General features: G+C 38.9%; 1 protein-coding gene across 3 annotated transcripts in view; it reads left to right on the top strand.

Moving 5' to 3' along the window:
- Positions 1–21,434, top strand: part of LOC309864873 (E3 ubiquitin-protein ligase parkin-like) — a 354,762-nt gene that overhangs the window by 272,847 nt on the left and 60,481 nt on the right. Inside the window, exon 3 of one of the 3 annotated variants that reach the window (XR_014311802.1) lies at positions 10,598–10,641. The exons of the other annotated variants lie outside the window; for them this stretch is intronic. The gene's annotated coding sequence lies outside the window, so the exon portion shown is untranslated. Of the gene's footprint in view, positions 1–10,597; positions 10,642–21,434 lie in introns of those variants that run through there. 3 annotated transcript variants of the gene reach the window in all.

Genomic DNA, 21,434 nt, shown 5'->3' with positions numbered 1-21,434 from the left:
GGCCTCAAGAGTTCCCAGCCGCATCCAAATCGCGGTTTCCACGCCAGTGGCAGAGGGAGACAGAACATAGCAGAAGCCCACCTTCGTGCTTATTTTCCTAAGCCTCAGGAAAATTGTCCCCAGAACAGGGCCCTGGAATGTTAGACTGTGAGCGGCACCTGTCCTCTCCAAGCACCACGCTGCTCCGGGTGCTGTCCGCTCCCAGGCTTTCATCTGGGTGCTTCGTTGCCAAGGCTGATTGCGGTAGGAACAAGGGGGGCACTGGTGAAGGGAGTGATACCCAGCGCCCTCATCTGCAGTTGGAGACCCCTGTCATCTGTTGGGGGAGGGGGGTAAATCCTGTGCAACTCGGACTGAAGTCATTCTTTGTGAAAGCAGGAAAGACTGCGTGCGTCTTCTGTGGATGGCACAGGTGATGCGGAGGGACCCCTCAGACGTGTGCTTCCCCTTTCTTAACCAGCACCGACGCATGGCACTCCTGTTTATACGTTGGGGGGGTCCTGCTGTTGCGCCCAGTGGGGGTGGGGGGGGCTGCTGGGTCTGGCTACATGGAAAACCCTTCTGGTATTGACATTTTATCACTGTGTATTTTCCTGATGATATTTCCTGTGGCTCCACGAAATGCTTTCGGAATTTGGGTATACAAAGGAAGCTATAGAAATGCAAATCGTCCCCCTCTGGTTCCAAAGCATCTTTGCTGATGGCTGGAGGCTTGGGCTCATTGTGAACAAACTGCTGTGCTTTGCTTTTAGGCAATTTGTTTTATAAGGGAAGTGCCTGGGCTAAAAAGTGTTTCCGCCTTTTTTTTTTTTTTTTCAGTCAACTAAAAAGCTTTTTACTGTACCTACCAACCTCTAAATCCAGGAATGTTCCCTTCACAAATAAATGATTTTAAAACAGCTCCTTGAACCAAAATATTTTATGTTGCCAGGAGTTTTGAAGTTTCAGGTTCTAAAACTCCTCACCTGTACTGTTCAAGCTGATAGGTTAGACTAATTGCTCAGAGGATTCATTTGACAAACATGTATGTGAAAGGTACATATTGATTTAGATTCCATTTATTTTGACACACACTTCCAATGTTCTGGGCTTCCCAGGGGCTCACAAAGAAAGGTGAAATTCATTCCTGCTTTTGTAGTGACTCTATTTAGGGGCCTTAAAAACAACAGAAGGATTAGGTTGAGCCACATGGCATGAAACTATCAGCAGTTTCATGTGGTTCAGCCTATGAATGTCAGACATGGGCAGCACCTTATGGAAACTGAAACCCTAGTACTGCAAGATTTTCAAGGTGGAGAAAACACACCCGAGTGGAAGTCACCAAGACTTCCTGGATGAATTGAAACTCGAGTAGGATTTCAGACATGGAGAATGAGCATGGTGTGTACCTGCCGAAAATCATTGGCCCGTGTTCTTCTAGAGGCTGGAGAAGATGTTGAAGACTGGGCAGGAAGGGAGCTTAGTGCTATATCTTGCAGAGGTTTCATGCATGGAGAACTAGAGCAAAATAGGGTGGCTTGGAGGGAAATGGGAGTCTGGAGCTCCGGTCTGCTTGTAGGAAGGATGGGGAACTTAACCAGCACGGTAAGTGGATGCCAAGGGAAATCTAGATGTCTAGCAGGAGTTTGAGAACTTAGTTGTGATGCTTAGGGGTTCACTTCATATTTAAGGACTAGCTACATAGCGGTAAATATTATAGCTCTTGGGTTAGATGTGATCGCCAAAGAGGCAGAGGACAGAGGCATGAGCAGGTCTTTTAGGCGGCAAGGGGAGAAGCCAGTAAAGGAGGCATCATCCATCCAAACGATGCTTTTGAGGGTATTTGGGAAAAGGAAATTACTGGTAAAGAAGTATACGGCTGTGAAGAGATGGAAGAGCATGAGAAGAAAAGAGCGTTTGGACTTGGTGACCGTAGTGATGACTCTAGTCATCCAGGGCCGTGGTTACTGAAAGCCAGACTGTTGGGTTCAGCGGGCGCTGGGGACAGTGATAAGGAGGCTCAGCTTGCCAGTGAGGTTGTAGAATCTTCATTTCCAAGCACAGGGATTATACTCGATGGAGTGTTTGTATCATAACTCTTTTAAGTATTTAGGGAATACCTAGTTCTAATACTACAAATTAAGGCAAAACACTTTTTTTAAATGTCTCTTATGTACTTAGACAAGGTGGCCTCTCTCTATTTCAGTTCGGTCATTTGTGAAGTGGGACTAATACTAGTACCTATCTCTTTGGAGTTTTGTGAAGACTAAATTAGTTAATTTCTGTAAAGCTCTTAGAAAGAAGTATGACATCTAGTCAACACTGTGTAAATGTTAGCATTTATTAGCATTCTCATCACCGTGATTGTCACCATTGTTAGCGACTACTTCAGAATCTAAGAGATCACCGAAATACTACAAGACTACTTTCCATCATGAATTATGAGGATATCTGTGATAAATTAAAGAGTTAAGGAGAGACAATAGGATACATATTTGAATGGGGCAAATATATCTGTATATATTTTTGTGTTTGTTTGTTATACCTGTATATATTTTTGTGTTTGTGTGTTTGTTTGAATGTATATGTATGTAGTATTTATACATTTTAAGTAAAACATATAATTTTAGTTAAATTAAATTAACTGTTAGTTTAGTTAATTAAAAAGAACTTTCTGGAGTTTGTAAATGAATTTTTGACCCTTTCATGTACAGGTTTTACTTATCTTAAAAATAGTGTAATTTGAGGGGCACCTGGGCCGGTCAGTCGGTTAAGCGTCTCACTCTTGATTTTCAGGTCTGGTCCCAATTGCAGGGTTGTGAGATCAAAGCCTGCCACAGTGTTCCGCAAAGATTCATAGGTTCATCATGGTATTATTGCTTTTGAGATATATTTTTGTAAAGTGATTATTTGCCACATATTATATTTGGTAAAAGCAAACTGTGGAGAGTTGTACAATTGTTTCCTACTTCATAAGCAGTGTTTCTGTGTATGCTTTTATTATTTTCCTTATACCTACAAGTGTGCATTTAAAACTGATTTTTTACTTCGTTTTCACAATCACTTGGTCTTTTTTCTTCATAAAGAGTTCTTGTCAGCTGTTGATACAGAATATTCAGGTCTCTTTCAAATGATGTGTCTCCCCTTTTCCTAATCCCAAATCTAACATCCTCCATTTCAGAAATCTCTGAAATCATCTCTATATGATTTTGAATTTATTATTCAGAATTATACTTAGAAAATAAGGTTCTAAAGTAGTTGTATATATCAACATGTATCAAGCGTATAATTAGATTAACTTACAATGACAGGGACATGAGAATTTATCTAAGATTTTGTTTGAGCAGAATTCATTGTATTCACATGAGCTGTGTTATTATCCTTAGTATCAGTATAGGTTAGTTTAGGTTTATTAGCCAGTGTATTAGAGTTCTCCAAAGAAACAGAACCAGTAGGATTGATCCTTCCATCCTCCATCCATCCATCCATCCATCCATCATTTCTTTTTATCTATCCGTGACATCTGTCTGTATAGGATAGACTGATAGATACATAGATAGATTTAATATAAGGAATTGGCTCACATAATTATGAAGGCTGACAGGTCCCAAAACCTGCTGTCTGTAGCCTTAGTGCTGGTCTCCACCTGAAGGATTGAAAATCAGGAAAAGGGATGGCATAGTTACAGTCTGAAGGCTGACAGCCTTGAGACCCAGAACTAATGTTACAGGTCAAGTCCAAAGGCAGGAAAAAAACAAAAAGCAAACCCCTCAAACAGTGTCCTTGCTCGAGGGCTATTGAGAAAGTGAATTCCCTCTTATTCATGGGAGAGTCAGTCTTTTTCTAACCGCCCCCCCCCCAGGCATTCAACTGATTAGACAGGGCCCATCCATATTGGGGAGAACTGTCTGCTTCACTCAGTCTATCAATTCAAATATTAATCTCACCCCAAAACACCCTCACATATACACCTAAACTTATGTTTGGCCAAATGCGTGCTCACCCCATGGGCCAGTCAAGTTAACACAAAATAAGTCATCACAGCCAGGAAATGAGAATCTTTGTCATTTTTAATTAATGTTATAGAACACTTATTCTATTTGTATTCTTTTTGCAATAATTATACTTATAGAAGATAAAGTATCTATTTTACATAGAAATATTTGTTTTATAAAAACATTCATCCGGGTGGATGTTCATAAATTCCTTTAAATACTCAATTTTATGATGCTTAAAATATAGACACATATTTGGAGACCATCATTTCATAAAATAGATTATTTTTGTAGTAAATATTAAAGGGCATCAGTTTATTACTCCTGTTCTTCCAACTAAGCTTTATGATTATGATGTGATCTGAGTTTGGAAGACCAGAGACATTTAGACTTTACTAGCTTAGGTTGTAAATATCAAAGACAAATAAATGACCCTGAGAAGCCAAATTATTTAATTGGCTATATTTTTAGTGATACATGCTATGTTGATTTCAAAACTTATTAAGTAGTGAAAACCCATGTTAATTGACAAGGTAAGCCATATCCAATGGCTAAAATATTCTGAGTTTTGAAATCTTTAAGAAAATTTACCTGTTATTTTCAGAAACATTATAGATTATTTTGATCATATCTGTAGTTATCCTGCTAAATTTTGAAACTTTAAAAACTGCATGTTTTTAAAGTTTTTAAAGTGATGTTGTGAATACCCCGTATGTTCCTTGAACCACCTCTAACATAATTAAATATTTTAGCTAAATTCTTGAAAGTTGGTGATTCCTTAATGTCCTTTAAGTTTTTTTCCACAACTTAGGCCATGTTTTTCTGATTAAAATTAATATATGACAGTTATAAAAATTCAAATGATAGGAAAACATGTACCAGCAGACCTCTATAACTCATATATTTTTAATAATTAAGAATGATTATTAAAAATAAATATGATTCTTAGTAATTAAGAATATCTTTATATGATAATAAGTATATTATCACTTATAATCTTAGAATTTTTCCTTTAATTCTACCAAGTTGTCTTACATTTTACTTTATTTTCTACTTAAAATATGAGTTCAAGTATACATGCAGATATATTAAAAAAGCAAACTTGATATTTCTAGAACTTTAATTAGATCATAGTTTATTGATTTAGATATTGCAAAACTGATAAACTGTTTTTGTGTCAGAGTTTCAGTGCAAAGACTAGGCAGTTAACACATTTATTTGCAAGTTTTATTAAGGTATGCCTCAGACAGAATATGATTAGTAGTCTTCCATATTAGAACACATGTTTATGATTCTAGTAGCTACTGTTTAATTACCCTTTATCATTACAGATGCTGCGCGTTACAGTGTAAGTATGAAATGTATAATGAGAAATTACTGCCGAGAAAGAGAAAATAAACCATGCTTATGAGCTACTTCCTGTGTCCACTAACTAATACTGACTAGACATCACCATGTACTGAGGAGAAGGTGGAGTAGCAGGGATGGCATATTCACTTGCTGGGGGTTTCGCTTTTGTTTTTATTTATTTTTCTTTCTTTTCATAATGGTCATAGGTAATATGATCATTATGGGTTCTCCTATAAAACTAGATGCTTCTGAGAATGAAAGAAGTCTCTATTAATAATTATTCCAGGACAAAAGGTATATGCTGGCAGTGTCCTGGGAAAATGAAGGGAAGTGGTTACCCAAGGCATTGGGCAGTATTTCTCACACTGATGAGTCTCAACTTCTTTTAGAAAGAATTTTTTGGTGCCTTCCCCCAAGCACTTGTAGAAACAATTGTTTAAGAACACAGTCTTATTATGAACATTTTTAAAATTTTCTTTTCTTTTTGGGGGGGGGTGGTGGCAGAGAGACAGAGGGAGAGGAAGAGAGAGAATCTTAAGCAGACTCCACACTAAGCATGGAGTCCAACACAGGGCTTGATCTCATAACCCTGAGATCATAACCCAAGCAGAAATCAAGTTTGATGCTTAACCAACTGAGCTGCCCAGGCGCCCTTTATTATGAACATTTTTAAAGTAAAAAGAAAGTGGTTTCATCTTTTTAACTGGTAAAAACATCTTAAAGATAATTTGATAACAGCTAACTGTTATCAAAATTTTAAAGAATTTCATAGGATTCTTAGTTCCTAGAGATTATGCTTACAGATGTGTTTGAGAAACTCTGTTGAGTGTAATCATTTTCTTTATATATTAATGTGTTCTTCCTTGTTATTAGCAAGATTTTAAGAAGTTTAAAGAATTAAAGAAAAAATGGATAAAATATGGATGTCAATAAATGGGTGATCAGGCATGGGCTTTGTTTCTGGGAAGCTGGAAGAGACAGACTTATATTTCTCCTGCTAAGTACACTAAAGCTCAGGGTGTTACATATAACATATACAAATATAGGAAGATTTAAAGTGTGACCAGAAGAATGTAGACTAGTTAGGAACCTCAAGACCCCCCAAATATTACAGTTTTCTTTTTACCAAATACATCCTAGACTTGGAGATAATGAAATTGGCAACCTAGAAATGCCAACATGTAAAGATCAAAAAACCCCAAAAACCAAAAACCTAAAAAGCCTGCTTTCTATCCAAAGAACCAGGAACAGAGTAGCCTAGAAAACTTTTAGGCAATAACCATACTTTTCCAGCCAAATAGCACAGACAAATTGCAACCCCACCCTCATCCCCACCAACAGTAACAAAGGCGGATGGAGAGTCGAGATTACCTCCCTTGTGAAGCTTTCATGAGTGCCTTACACATCTGCTCCCCTGACAGTATAATAAGCTACACCTCTCCCTCTGCTGTCATGGTAACACAAGGGCCCTAGAGGTGAGTTGGGATTTTCACTGTTCCTAAGTGGTAACAGAGCCACCAGTACCACAGTGCCAGTGGAGATCACACGTGGTGCTGGAACATCATTCCACCCAGCAATGATGAGGACTCCCCACTTCAATAGATAATAAGTGGAGACCTGGATTTCTATTTCTACTGGCAATAAGGAGGTGGTGATCCCTTTTCCTGCAGGAAAAGTGTCAGAGAAAGCTAGGTAAAGCAGAAGGTTTAAATAAGATTCAGAGTCTCATAATGAGAAAATGCTCAGGTTTCAAAGGAAAAACAGCAGGAATCAGGAAAATCACAAATTGTGTGAAAAGTCTATCAGTAGATGCTACTATTGAGATGACAGAGATATTAGCATTTATCTGATATTTTAAATAGCCATGATAAAAGTCTTCAATAAACAATTACAAATATGTTTGAAATAAATGAAAAAAAAATAAGTATAGTAAAAGAAATAAAAGATATAAAGAAGAACAAATGGATATTATAGAATTAAAAAATACAATAATAAAAACCTCACTGGATGGCTCAACAAAAGATCGAAGTGGCTAGAGGAAAAAGTCAGTGAGCTAGAAGAAAGGACAGTAGGAATTACACAATTTGAACAGAGAAAATAGACAAAAGAAGGAAGGAAAGAAGAAAGGAAGGAAAGAAGAAAGAACGGAAAGAAGAAAGGAAGAGAAGGAGGGAAAGGAGAAAGGAAGAAAGAAAAGAGCAAGCCACAGAAATATGTGGCTCTATAAAATATGTGGTTCTATAAAAGATTATTTTAAAATTGTGTCATCAGAGTCCTAGAAGGAGAGGATAAAATAAAGAGGAACTAAAAATGCTCAAGGAGATAATGGCTGAAAATTTCCCAAATTTTACAAGCAACATAAAACTGCAAATTCAGGAAGCTGAGGGAATCCACAATTTTGACGTAGTCAAAGCAATACTCACATCCTAACTATACTTCCAGAAACTATAAAGACAAGGAAAAAAGTCTTGAATGCAGCTCAAGAAAATGTATAGGCATACCCCAGAGATGTTGCACGTCCTTCTCCAGACCACCATGATAAAGCAGATATAACAATAAAATCAAGTGGACTTTTTTGGTTTCCCATTGCATATAAGGTTATGTTTTCACTATACTGTAGTCTATTAAGTGTGCAATAACATTATGTCTAAAAATATCCAATGTACATACCTTGATTTAAAAAAAATACTTTATTGCTAAAAATGTGGTTACAGGAGCTTTCAGTAAGTCAAAATCTTTTTGCTGGTGAGGTCAGTAGTGAGGTCTTGCCTCACCATTCATTGATGGCTGCTGACTGATCAGAGGGGTGGTTCCTAAAGCTTGGGTTGGCTGTGGCAATTTCTCAAAATTAGACACCAATGAAATCTTCCTTTCACGATCTTTCTTTAGCTTGCGATGGTGGTTTGTGAGCATTTTATCCATAGAACAACTTTCAGCTGTGGAGGCAGTGCTGTCAAACTGTGCCACGATCCGTCAGCTAACCTTAATGTTACATTGTCAGTCCTTTGTTGTCATTTCAACAATCTACACACATCTTCACCAGGGAAATTCCATCCCAAGAAACCACTTTCTTCACTCAGCTGTAAGAAGCAGCTCCTCATCCGTAAGGATCTGTTGTGTGACTGCAGCAATTTAATCCCAGAAGGGCCCCAGGTCTAAGTCTGGTTCTCTTGCCGTTTCCACCACAACTTCATCCACTTTCTCCACTGAAGTCTTGAACCTTCAAATTTTAAAAAATGAAGTATCTGTGAAGTGTGATAAAGAGAAACACAATAAAATGAGGTATTCCTGAACATCTTATGCAAAATGGAAAAGCAATTTGAATGGCATTTGATTTCTCATCAGAAACCCTGAAGGGTGGAAGAAAGTGGCACATTTTTCAAGTGCTGAAAGAAAAGAAGTATCAGTCTAGAAATCTATAACAAGAGAAGAGATCTTTCTTTCAGAAATGAAGACAAAATCAATGTATTTTCAGATTTAAAAAAAAAAAAGATAAATTGTCATCAGACAAACTTCCCTTAAAGAAAGGATTAAGGATTTTCTTTATCAAGAAGGGAAGTGTAAAAGGAGGAACTTTGGAGATTAAGGAAGGAAAAAAGAACACATAAGCCAAAGTATGGCTGAACACGCAGACTTTCCTTCTCTTGAGTTTTCTAAATTATGTTTGAGGGTTGTAAGGACTTGTAACGATGTCTGCTGTGGTTCTGTAGGTGAGGAGAGAAGGACGGGGTGGCTCAGATATTGCTGGTGGGAACAGAAAATGGTACAGTCACTCTGGAGGCGAGTATGAGTTTCTTAAATACTAACCATACACTTACCCTGCAACACAGTAGTCACACTCTTGGTTATTTTTCTCAGACTTGTGGTCACACAAAGCCTTGGACATGAATATTTATAGCAGCTTCATTCACATTAGAGAAGAACTGGAAATAACCCTGAAGTCCTTCAATGGTAAATGATTAAACCAACTCTGGTACATCCATATCCTACTCAACAACAAAAAGGCACAAACTATTGATACACAAAACATTTTGCATGAATTTCAAGGGAATTATGTGGAATGAAAAAAAGCCAATCCCAAAAAGGTCACGTGCTGAGTGATTTCATATATACAACACTCTTGAAATGACCGAATTATAGAGATGGAGGACAGATGAGTGGAAGGGGGTGGTAGGAGCAGGAGGAAAGAGTGTGTGGCAGGAAAAGAACAATAGGACAGTAGGAGGGACCCTTGTGGTGGGTGTCTTGCATCTTAACTGTACCTATGCTGATAGTACAATTGTGTTGTGTTACAGTTCTGTAAGATGTTACCTTTGGGAAACTAGGAAAAGGAAACCTAGGCTCTCTCTGTATTATTTCTTACAACTACATTTGAACTTATAAATACCTTAAGATAAAATTTAATTAAAACAAAACAAACAGAAGTTCTGCCGTTTTCCACAGAGGAATAGAAATTATCTCTTCTTACAGAAAATAAATAAGTTTGTTATTTGCATCTGTTTTAATGGGGCAGTATTTCTTATTAAGTGATTCTCAATGTGAGAAACTAGAAAATAATTTAACTGTTTCTTAGAGACATTTAAAGACTAATTCACCCTAAAAGTATAGGGCCAATACAACATAATACTTACTAAGAATTATTAAGACATCTTTCTTGAATTCTTGAACAGAATCATATGCACCTTAAAGGTTTGAATGGAGATGATTAAAGCTTTTACCAAATATTAAGAGAAACAAAAATAAAGTTTTTAACAGTTGTGTACGCTAGCTGTACACATTTTCCAAAAGGATTTGAGAGTCATGCACTATAGTTTTAGAAAATAAATGAGCATCTCATGTAACCATGTGGTTATGATAGTTAGAGAAAACGTTCACTTAGAAAAATTGTTGCTCCTTTATTGGTATTAAACAATTATGTAATAGAAGGAATTTAGGGATGAAGGAGTTTCATTTATAAACTAAATGTATTTAATGTTTTAACCTTCTTTCTTGAATGCAAGACAGAGGCTAGATTAAATTGCACTTCAACCATGATTTTTTTGTTTGTTTGTTTGTTTGTACATAAAAGAAGAATTCTGCAAAGGACAATGTAAATGACCAAGATGTTTTATTGAAAATTCATTTTTTTCCCTCTGATTGTAAGACAAAAAGAAGCCAGGTTATATACCATTATACTCAAAAAACAGTGATTTCTTTGTATATAAAATTACAGTTGTGTAATTGAGACCTGCAAACACTTCGGGAATAAAGCAAACATTTTTTTTTTTCCAAAGGGTTGTCTTGCTAATGGGACATACTGCTGGCCTCCTGCATTTAGGTAAATGTAGATTCCTTTCTTGAGTTCCTTCAAACTACTGGTGTGTTCGTATGGTAGCTCGTAAGTCCTGCAAACTGTTAGAGTCTACGATCAAAGGATGGCAATCTGTACAGAGCAAGGGCTCATGCCCAGAATTCCCTTATTTAATCTGCTTCTGTCTGCTGTTTATATGTGTCATTTGGAAAAAAAAAAAAATCTCTGAATTACTTATTTTTTGCATAATTCAGTACCCTCAGAAATGTTATTTTTCTCTGAAAGGAAGTCTTGACATTTGTGTGCCCCTGTGGACTTATAAAATGTCTTTGAGGATTGCCATGAATAAATGCAGACTTGAAAGAAAAAAATAAAAGTTGAGACTCTTTCAGCTTATAAGAGGCTGAAGATAGAGCCTGTAGGTTTATTTAATAGGCTCTTGCCTCTCAAAGATGTTTCCATTGTCCTTATTGTGCTCATTTTCCAAGGTAGGCGATATGTGAAGGAATGAAAGTCTGCAGCAAACCAATCCCCTAAATCTTAACATAGGATGCATTTTATTAGAGTATATAAGGGCAAAGCCTGCCGCATAGGAAACTTGACAAGTGAAAGAATGAGTACGCGATGTGAAATTTTATTCACTGAAGTCCTCGTTTCAAATCGTCTATTCTGTGGCCTCTATTATTGGACTCAGATTCCATCATGCATTTGACCCAATTGTGTTTTAAGATTTTGATACAGTCATTATCCTTTGGCGAAGGAAGAATCCTTTAGAAGAAACAAGAATTTGTGCCTATACCAATCACCATAAAGCTTCTTCTTCTTCTTTTTTTTTTTTTTTTTTTGTAAGATTTATTTATTTTAGAGTGAGAGAGAGAGAGAGCGCGATCATGCCTGTTTGAGCAAGGGGAGGGGCAGAGGGAGAGGGAGGATCTCGGACACACTCCCCACTGAGCACAGAGCCTGCCCCGCAGGGCTCCATCCCAGCTCCCTGAGATCAGGACCTGAGATGAAATCAGGAGTCCGGTGCTCAACGCACTGAGCCAGGGAGGCACTCCTCGCCTTAAAGCTTTTAACCCAAAAGTTTGCTCACTCAGATTCTACCTTTTCCTTCTTCTTTCTTGCCATGTAATGGTTATAAGCCTGGGATTATCATCAGAGAACAATGAAAAATTTTGCATGGAAAAGCTCTTTAAACCTTACATACCAAGCTCACTTATGACCAATAAATACTGTAAATATATATAAATACTATGTATGCCTCATTTTCTTTTTGTGAGGACACTGGAGCCACAGCTTCAATTAATTTTTAGCTTAACATTGGTAAACATTGACTCTGCTCCCTTTCATTTTCTTTAGCTGTGAATTAAATGGGAGAAAAAGTTAAATGTATAAAAACAATGATTTATTTTCACTATACTTTCAATGATGCCCATGAGACAGAGGAAACAACATTGAATGGGACCGAGAAAATTTTACCTTCCTGTTCTAATACACTATATTAATTTTTTCCACTAATTATTAGGTTTAATATTGATAGGAACACAATTCTCATGAACCACTTGACAGTAGATGTGGAATTAATTGAAATTACTGTTTGGTAAGTGGGAGTGGCCATGCTAGCCTTTCTGAGGCCCTGATGGATGTGCTAAGACAACATCCTTTGGCCATGAGCCAAGGGCTACATAAGCCCGTGGGAATGGAAGCAATACTTCAGGTGTTCCTGATTCGTGGTGCAAAGTCTTAGTTCTAAACTTAGTGTCCATAGTGCTATAGTCTCAATGATTTGTGGGTTTTTAAAAGACAGTTTTGTGCATATGTGCCTTTAGGCGGACAAGCACACATTCATTTGGGGAATGAAGTTCTTAGAAAGGAAACTGTAAGTTTTGTGGGTGCATCTGTTTAATTGTATTTGAGGATTTTATTCTGTCACTGGATTTTATTTTACCTTGGAGTATTTCCTTCCCTGTTGTTGGATCTGGTCAGTTTGCTTTCAGATGTGCCACTCTTAGGTCATTTAATGTATAGCCTAATTAATGGCACAGAGCTGTGCTTTTTAAATTGTTAAAGCACTCTGACATTAGAGAGAGAAGGGAGGAATGTGAGAACCGACTGATGTCGATGTTTTGGAGTACATCACAAACTTTAGTTCCACTGTGTGGGCTTTTGAAAGCTCAGTACAGGTTTTGCCAAGAATATTTTCTGTTCCTTTTTACACCCTTAAGTAGTTCAAAGGGAAATAGATCTGTGTGTTTGCATTCCATTTATGCATAATTCATCAAAACATTGTTCTGAAAGTAGAGAAAATAAAAACAAAAACTTAGTAAGATATCTCTATTGTTATTTAAAACACTTAGACACTGAGAACTTCAGAACCTGCAACTCACTGCCTTGGTTTCCCTGTTTTGCCTCTCGATTCATTCTCCTTTTGAGCAGAATTGACTTGCTTGCTGGTCTGTAGAAGTCTAAATAACTGAGATATCTATATATATTTCAGTCATATATATATATATATATATATATATATATATATATATATATCCAGATTTCCTTGTTCATACTTGGGATAACGTGAGAGAGTCAGACCTCAGTACGTCTTACTCAAGGGAGCTGCTTTGATTTAAGTCTTATGATAAATTTTTATCTTATGGCATATCCTATTCTAATGAAGTTTACCTTTTTCTTTAGTGTGCTGAGTATATCTGGACACACCATTTATTCTGGGAATGATTTTACAAGAGTACTTACTGTTCAAAATCCGTTTATTCAAGATTGCTTCTAAGAGTTCGTGAGTCACTCAAATTTAAAATAGAGGACAAGAGGGTTAGGCGGCACTCTAAAGAGAAACACATTATATGGCCTACTTCTGTGACTCATTTGTCACCTCTGTAATTTAAAAGCAGAATGGAAATGCCAAATTTACATAATCTATTATTTTGAAGTCCATTTAAAGGTAGTGGTTTTGTTCTTGCTGATTAAATTAGTATCTTTTTGTGTTGGTATCTTTTTTCAGTGCTCTAAAAAGAAAAGGTTGATTTCTTACCCATCAGTCTTCATCTATTGCTTATATCATACAATGTTGTATATATTGTTGATTGCATCTCAGTCCTTTGCCTTTACCATGGTCTTAAAAATATGTGTATAAAATTGTGTATCGATCATTCAGTCCTGTTCATTGCTAGTTTGCAATTTTTAAAATAATCTGTTCCATTGACTGTAAGAGAGTATTTGAGCTGTTGAAAGATTAAATTAGTTAATGACAAAGTGGGAAATTCTTTAGTGATTGATTTCAATTTATTAAAAACGTGTCATCAAACGTTTAAAAAGTGTTTGAATATATAGAAAACAAATATCGAGGAATAGCACTATTTGAAAATAGTGAATTCACTAATTACTTCTAAGGCTTGGTTTGACTGGAAAATGCTCCTCTAGATTTTATATTATGAGTTTGAAAAATACAGGAGGTTTGTTGATGAGTCCTTGAGGGTTTGCTATCTGACTTGGGATTTTCAACTCTTGCCTCAGGTGAGAGAATGTTGCAATGGACTGTCCCCTATTCAAAAGGACTGGGTCATCTCTAGGTTTTGTATTGTTTTGGTTTTATTTATTATTTTTGACACAGACTGATGTGAGCAATGTTAAGTATCAAACTACTTCTTCAAATGTTTTAGTTTAATCTATAAATAGTCTTTTTAGGGATACTAGAAAAATAAAAAAGCAAGCACAAAAGACTGGTAACTGTTTCTACTTCGCATTCTGTCCTCTCATTAGATATAGTTGTGTACTGATGATTTATATTCTGCTTACAATTTCCGTGTCTCACCCTCTCCAGCGTCTTAATCACTACCTGCCCAGTACAAACCAAAGTCCTGGATTTCTTCAGCAGCACTGAAGTGGTAACGCCGGATACAGAATTGGGAAAGATGCTCTGAATCCGTTCTTAAGTGTAGGCATGGGCTGGTCCAGCCCAACACTGGACTCCCTTGTCTTGTCTCTTTGTTCTCCCACCTTTGGGCTTGCTGTCACCCTTTTTAATCCCAAGAAACCTCTGTTTACAAAATCTTCGCAAGTGCTTAGAAAGTCGTCCTCCTCTGTCTTCACTTTTCTTTTACTTTACCTACATCTTGGACAAGTTCCACTTGGTGATTTTTGAACAGCGGAGTGCGCCCTGGACTCTGGGACTGCGCTGACCCATCTGGAAGAAGCCAGTGCACGTCCCCCAGTGCAGTTTGCTAGTACCGTGGCCTGTTCTTCATCTCAGGATCGGTGATGTGGCTTCTGCGGTCACCCAGTCAATACTAACCCACTAGCTCTTCTTTGAGGCAGTTTTCTTACTCTTTATTTGTATACGTTTTTTTTTTTTTTTTAATTCCTTTCATTTAACCTTCTTTCAATGAGAACCCAGACGTGGCACCAGTAAGACATGGACCCTGCTCCCAAGAGCCTTACAACCTGGTGACAAATATTGGAGTCGCTCACAGCACATGGGTTGTGGAGGCGGACCGCGTGGTTTTGAATGCAGGCGGTCATCTGTTAGTTTTGCCAACTTTAGAGCAAAGTTCTATGGCTCACCTTGTTCCCCTAAAATGAGAAAAAGACATTGTGTACCTTGGAGGGTCCTTATGTATATTAAATGAGTTTGTTCATGGAAAGGACTTAGAAAGCGCCGACGCTTTGCAGGCACTCGAGCCTGTCATTGTCATCTTCGTCGCTGCCGGTGAAGTGCCCCTGGATGGACAGAACCGTGTGCTCTGCCTGGAGCCGGCAGGGAAGGCGGCTCAGCGCGGGGCATCGGAAGCTGAGACTGAAGAGATAGCTGTGCAAGTGTCCTGTAGTAAAAAAGGGGGAAAGTCGTTTTATGCAGAGATGGTAAAATATGAGAAGACAGTAAGGTCTGAAACAGTTTAGAACGGCAGTTATGTGCTGTGACAAATCACAGTGGGAGAGGAAGAAGAAGAAAGTATCATGACGAGGGTGGACGGGGGTCATGGGAGAATGTGGGAAACAGGACAGGGGGGCCACTGCTCTCGGGGAGTGTTCTTCCTTTCTTTCTTTCTTTCTTTCTTTCTTTCTTTCTTTCTTTCTTTCTTCCTTCCTTCCTTCCTTCCTTCCTTCCTTCCTTCCTTCCTTCTTTTCTTTCTTTCTTTCTTCCTTTTTTCTTTCTGTCATTGTTGTCGTCGTCATCTTCTTCTTCTTTTAATAAAGACTTATTGATTCATTTTATGAGAGAGCACATATGAGCAGGGAGAGGGACCAAAGGAGAGGGAGAGAGAATCTGAAGTTGAGTCCTCACTGGAAGCTCAAGCATGTGAGTCCATCGTTATTTTTTTAATCAAACAATTTTAATCAAGTTAGTAATAAGCAGTACAGGTGCAATTGCGTGAAGAGCCCACACGTCACATGCTCCTATTGTTCTCCGTTGTCTGTAGTTGTCAAGTGTTGAAGGTGGGACCCACTCGTGAGTCCTTTTTCCAGAGGTAGAGCAAGGTGCATACTGTTCTGAAGGGCCACTCACACTGACCCCGCGGCTTGTCCAGAAGAGTTTACCAGCAATAAGTGGTTTTGTTGTTGGAGGGTCATCTCAGAGACTGAAGCCGGTGATGCTGTTCGGGGGGCATCGTGCTTCCATCCACATCCCTGAAAGGTGTTTCTGCCATTCATTTCAGTAGTGTATATAACCCATTGGTGACAGCCAAAGCCACTTGTTGTCTTCCTAGTATTTGTTTCCATATTTGTCTTCTCCCACTCAGGTACCAGCCCTCATACTGTTTTCCCTAAAGACCTGGGGCTTGATCCCAGGGCCCTGGGATCATGGCCAGAGCTGAAAGCAAGAGTCCGATGTCTAACCGGCCAAGCCACCCATGTGCCCCTCAGGCAGTGGTCTGTTTAGGGAATTATCTCATCAGTTTGTGCGGAGGGCTTGATCGACTGGGGGGAGGAATGAGGAGTGGCTGCCCAGGCAGTGAGGACAGAGAAGGCATGGAGGAGGGGCTCTGACCAGAGGCCCAGCGTAGAATCCATAGGTCGTCCATAGCTGTCGTGTGTGACTACTGGGATGATGGATGACCCCCTAAATGTAGGACTTCTGAATTCCTGGTTCATTGGCTTCTGATAATTAAGCGAATATGGACTGAGCTGTTAGCACGTGACTGGTGATTCGTCCAGTGGTAGAGGAGACGGACATTCCATGCACAGTGAGAGGCGATTAAAGCCTTCTGTCAGGGCATCATGGGGATGAAAGGCACACGTTAAAAGGGACAGAGCAGAAAGATGTGAGGGACCTGTTGCCTGATGACTTCGTGGAGCCCAGAACCAGCCCTGGACAGCTTTTGTCTAGACTTCCTTCTGCCTGTGGAAAAGAAATCCCAATCGGGTTGTGTATCTGTAGGCAGTGTTTTGCTACATGCAACCAGACTTACTCCTAAATGTTAAACAAATGGTAGCAGCCCCTTTCAGGTCATTGTCAGTGCTTAGAAGAACAGAAGATGAGCCCAAGGTGGGTGAGTCGACCTTATATTTCTGAAATTCAGTGATGGTGGTACTTGAGCTGGGACCTGAAGCAGCCTGCCCTGGGACTGTCTGGAGCGAGGCATCCCAGGGGGAGGTAGCCCCTCACGTCTCCACCTGGAGGGGGAGTTTGTGAAGCATATTCTGGGCCACAAAGGAGGTAACTGGGGCTGGAGCACAGTGGGGGCAGGGAGATTAGTTAGAAGCGATCGTATTCGTTTTCTCGGAGATAGTAGGGCTCATCTAGAGGGCTTGCAGGTGAAATGGGCCTCCGTGTACAGATTTGTGTTGTTTTAGAGGTTGTTTCAGTAGGACGTGCGGCTGAACTTAGATGAAAGAAAGGGAAGATTTGAGTAGGGCACACAGATACCTGGCTTGAATACAGGTTTGATGTCGATGCCACCAGGAGCAGGACAGAGTGGAGGGAAAAGAGGGGTGCCATTGGGGGAGGGTGAAGGTTTCAAATAAATCTTCAGTGGAGATATCGAGAGAGAATTTAATTTATGAGTCTTTTGAGGGGACAGAATAGAACAGAAATATAAATTTGAGACTCCGTGTTCGACACTCAGTGTCAGAAAATAATATATAGTAAGACACATTCTTCAATTAAAGTTTATTTGAGAATACACACATAGACTCCCAGTCAAGATGAAGTTAGGTGCAGAATCTGGGGAACTGTAATAGAAATACATGGAAATTGTATTAGCGGCTTCGAATTTGATTAGCATGCTTGTTCTCTTGCAGCGCCTGACATTAGCAATATTGATTTCCTTTACAAGTCAAATTTCCATTACAAGTCAAAGATGAATGAATGGTTTATATGTAAACCATTGTATCAAATTTGGAGGGGTTATGTATTTGTAATTGTTATTGTAAAGTACTTCAGGAATGCAGAAGAGTATGAGGATAATATAACAAATACCAATATACCCACGATTCAGCTAAAGAAAAAAAAATGACAATAACATTGAAGCCCTGAATATACTTCTCTCTGGTTCTGTTCTCCTCCTTACTTCCCCGGGGAGGTAACTTTTATCCTGAGTTTTTGAATTTGCTCTTGTCATCCATGTTGTTCATACCCTTTTTATGTATGCATTTAGCATTCCATTAATTAGATGGAATGCTAGTAATGTGCATGTTTTAAGCTTTAAGTAATTGATATTATAACTCTCTCTTTTTTAAAAGGATTTTATTTATTTATATGAGAGAGAGTGAGAGAGAGCATGAGAAGGGGAGAAGGTCAGAGGGAGAAGCAGACTGTCCACGGAGCTGGGAGCCCCATGTGGGACTCGATCCCAGGACTCTGGGATCATGACCTGAGCCAAAGGCAGTCGCTTAACCAACTGAGCCACCCAGGTGCCCAATATTACAACTCTCTTATGCAACCCAGCTTTTTTTTTTAGCCATATTTTGAGATTAATCTGTATTACTGAGAATTAGCAACTCTTTAAACAAACATATGAAAAAAAAGGACTAACAACTGAAACAATGATTTTTTTTCAAATATGAATAAGATGTAATTATTTATGATATTGTATATGTTCTCCCAAAAAGGTTCTTTGGTTCTTCGTTGTCTGATTTAGAATATGTAACACTTTGCTAACTTGTGACTGAATCTGTTTCCTTCATCAATGATGTATTATTGAGACTGAAGGTTAATCTGGTAAAATATAAAAAGTTCTGCTCTAAAATTAATTAGCAAAATGTTTTATGTTTTAATGCTTGCCAGATACCAATTTGATTTTCGTTATTCCTCTTTAGGGAATATGTTTGAAAGGTAATGGAATTTTGGGTCCAAGTTCACTTTTTATCAGGGCATACTACATACTCTAATGAAGGTCAAGAACTTTTAGATATGAAGTGTATTCACTGGGGTCTTTGAGGGTCCTTTGTATATAGTAAATCAAAGGCATTTGATGATTTTCTTATGTCTGACCTTGTATCATTTAATTTACTTGGTCAGCGTTTCCATATTTTATTATTAAGCAACTAATACCACGTAGCTGGGTCTGTTACTGGTTCTGTACATTCACGAGCAGCCTTTTCCACCAGCAGCAGGACAGTCTGGTGGAAGAGGAGAAAGATGTCCTGTCTGGCACTGGCTCTTAGATCTGTCATTTGTTTCGTGTGGATGGTAAGCCTGTTAGTTTGTGTCCCTACGGCTTAGTTTCTTTACTTGAGAAAACAGGGATGATAGTAATGACCTTGCAGTTGTTGTGGGGGTTAAATAAAATAAGGTTTGCAAAGCGCCTCACACACACAGTGCCTGACACAGCAGAGGTGCTCCAACACCTCTTCCTTCCTAATACATAGTTTGTCAATAATCACACATTGTGTATAAAACATTTGCCAAGTGAGGATCCTTCCTCAGTTACTCACAACTGCCTACAGGCACAGGAAGCAGATTCTCTCTGGCCATCAGTTTGGGGGGTGGGGGAGCGGCTCTTGCTTGTGAGCGAGTCCTCGCAGGGAGAAGGTGGGGGTGCCGGTTTCTATTACGATGAAGTCGGGGATGTGATCTTACTTTGAACTTGAGCTCAGTTATGTCATTTGGCTTCTGTTTGCAGTTCTTGTTTTTCAAGTTTAATAACAGGAAAGACCAGTATATAGATAGAGGATTAAATCTGATTAGCACCAGAATTTCAGCCATCTCAGATTCTGTCCGGCTCTAGAAGAGGCTCAGCAGGTAAAACTACTGAAGTATCCTCCTTTTCTTCTACTTATCTCTTAGCTGGTGTGCATTTTGCTTACACTTTTCACGACTCAAAACTACCGAGGTTTATTCTGTTGAATGGTCCCTAAATTTTGATGTAGTAACTTCAGATATTTTCTTTAAAAATAAATAAGGATACCGATTTTTTTCCCCAAAATATTTGCCTTAGACTCCCTTGATCAGAATCTCCTGGAATAGAGGTGGGGAAGGTTGTTGTAAATGCAGTTTTTTAGGTCTTGCGGGGAATGGGTGGTCCTCCAAAAGCCACCTGAATCTCTGGCAGGTGCGTGAAGGTCCCCTAACCAGCCACTCGGGTGACTTTGCGGGCCACAGGTGCCTGCCCAGTTTGGGACCCTGGGATCTACATTTTCCTTCTCACAGCCATCCTTAGGGGTGGTCTCTCAGCAGCACAACTTTTGAGTAATAAAACACAAGGGATTCAGTGTGATTTAAATTTATGCCTAAAATTTTGAGCTCCTACTGTGGTGTTTTAACTGTAATGTTTCACACTCTAATTTCCTAAAAAATTCCAAAATTAAGAGGGCCATAAGCAGTTATCTCTAATCATGCAAAATAGTCATTTTTCTCTCTCCCTCTCAGTCTCTGTGTCTCATAGAGGCCCTAGTTGTTTACATGAGAAGTTTGAGAAGGACAAAAGCATGAAAATGAAAATGAAGATCATCTGTCACCTCACCTCCCAAAGGTGGTCGGTCACACGCTGGGATGCTGGGGCAGGGTCCTGTAGGTGTGGAGTTCCAAGGTGAAGAGGCAGGCTTGGGGGCCTCAACGGCCTGTCCCTGCCTCGTGCAGGCTCTGCAGCTGGGGAATTTGCTTGATCTTCCTGTGCCTCCATTCCCTCATCTGCAAAATGAGAATAATAACTGTGGTAGTATTATACATTTGTTTATCTGTGCAACCTCATTGTTTATCTACGCAACCTCATTGTATTTTTGTAAGGATTGAGCAAACACGTATAAAATGCTACAGTTCCTAGTATGTAGTAAGTGCTTGATTTTAGCTGTTATTAATTTAATTTTTTTTATTTTGGTTATTATAAATAATGCTGCTATGGTATATGTATACTAGCTCTTACATGGCTTTGGGATATACCCAGCAGCAGAATTACTGGGTCATGTGGGGACATATGGTAACATACATTTGACTGCACGAGGAACTGCCTGATTATTTTCTAAATGCCTGTTGGTATTTATATTAATTTTGTTTCATCTCAATAATCAAGAGATTAAAAGAGCACTGAGAGGCTACTAAAGGGATGATGTATAAAATATAATTGTCGCTTTCATACTTCGGGTTTGGACTACCTGGTGTGTGAATGCTTTTAGTCTCTAAATCGAAGATCCGTGCCCACTTTCATAAACGGAGCTGGAAATGAAAAGCCATGAAAGTCAAGGGCATTATCTGGTGGAATGCTGCCAGTGTCAGGGCACACTGCGGTTCCCTGGTATGTTCTTTGGGGGGTGCTTTCATTCCAGAGGGCACCATCTGGTCCCAGGTATTTAGCATCTTGTACCTTAAATGCAAACCCTTGGTCATTAACGTGGGTCGGACACATTTGAACTGCGAGACATTTCAGGTACTC

The sequence above is a fragment of the Mustela nivalis genome, assembly GCF_964662115.1.
Source record: "Mustela nivalis genome assembly, chromosome: 5".
Classification (NCBI taxonomy): Eukaryota; Metazoa; Chordata; class Mammalia; order Carnivora; family Mustelidae; genus Mustela; species Mustela nivalis.
The sequence above is the reverse complement of the archived record's forward strand: the minus strand, read 5'-3'. Positions and strand labels throughout refer to the sequence as shown.